This window comes from Heterodontus francisci, chromosome 10, assembly GCF_036365525.1.
Source record: "Heterodontus francisci isolate sHetFra1 chromosome 10, sHetFra1.hap1, whole genome shotgun sequence".
Taxonomy (NCBI): Eukaryota; Metazoa; Chordata; class Chondrichthyes; order Heterodontiformes; family Heterodontidae; genus Heterodontus; species Heterodontus francisci.
In genome coordinates this window covers 14320332-14321675 of record NC_090380.1, presented here as the reverse complement: position 1 = coordinate 14321675, position 1344 = coordinate 14320332, and the positions used below count along the sequence as shown (strand labels likewise).

Below are 1344 nucleotides of genomic sequence, written 5' to 3'. Positions count from 1 at the left end.
TTCATTCAGTGAATATCTGCTCTTTGTCATCATTAAGAAACACACAAAGATTAAAGTAGCTTCAGTTTGAGTGCTGTTTGAGAAATGACTGAAACTTAGAGCCAGGGTAAGCAAAGAAAGCTCTGGAAAGAAACTTGCTTTTCACATTTCACACACTTTTCTACTTTGAGAACTGCCAAAGTTGGAAACAATTTTCCTGAACATTTGCTCCTCTCTCACCTTCCCACTATTTGCTCGCCCATAGTATAGATTCAGTCACAATAATAACTCCTCCAGCGTTCCTCAAGTCTACCAGTCAACATTTTGCCCAGTAATCAACTATACCAATTGCTGACAGACAACAGTAAGTTATATCCTGTCACATCATTGCTGAAATCTTTGGTATTAATACATTGTAGTTGGGTGTGAAAATAAAATGCTGACCCACAAAAAGCTCCAAATTTGCCACTGCTTAGAAAGGGTGTCAAAGGGACAAGTTGCAACATAAAACTTTGCAGCCCCAGTGGCCTAATGGATAAGGCACTGGCCTCCTAAGCCAGGGATTGTGGGTTCAAGTCCCATCTGGGGTGCAGTAAGCATGTATTAAATCATTCTCTTAACTTTGCAACCAATCTCACCAGGGCTGATTCAGTTTGCTGCTTCCTATTATTTGCCACAATCTGATGCAATTGTTCGACCAAGCTCTGTGCCATCTTCACACTCACTGAACAAAACCACCTCCACTTTCCACACAAATCCTCTCCCTTTTACCCCTCTTTTCACTTCACACAACATCCCATGCACAGTTCCTTCTTTCAAATACAAACACAAATTACAACTCATCTACAAATCCTCTAAACACATTCACACCTCAAATACACACCATACTCTTCCTCCAAACACCAACAATTCTATCTTCAATTATTATCTGGGCTATCACACTCTGAAAATGCTCAGCAGGCAACTGTACAGTCTGTTGGTCCACTGAGCTACACAGACCAGGCAGTTGTCAGGATCAATACTTTTTTTTATTCATACGCAGGATGTAAGTGCTGGCAAAGCCAGAATTTATTGTCTATCCATAAATTCCCTTCACAAAGTGCTGACCCCTCTTCTTGAACAGTTTCAGTCTGTGTAGTGAAGGTACACCCACAATGCTGTTAGGGACGGAGTTCCAGGATTTTGACCCAGTGACAGTGAAGGAACAGTGATATATTTCCAAATCAGGAAGGTTTGGGACTGGGAGGGGAACTTGGAGGTGGTGGTGTTCCCATGCACCAGCATGCTGTTGTCCTTCTAGGTCACTGTGGGTGTACCGATCTCACATGGACTGCAGTGGTTCAAGAAGGCAGCTCACCACCACAT

At 42.6% G+C, this 1344-nt stretch overlaps 1 non-coding gene across 1 annotated transcript; it reads left to right on the top strand.

The window, feature by feature from the left end:
• Positions 1–496: 496 nt before the first annotated feature.
• trnar-ccu (transfer RNA arginine (anticodon CCU)) lies at positions 497–569 on the top strand. The gene has a single exon. It is a non-coding gene; the product is annotated as a tRNA-Arg (tRNA).
• The last annotated feature ends 775 nt before the right edge of the window (positions 570–1344 follow it).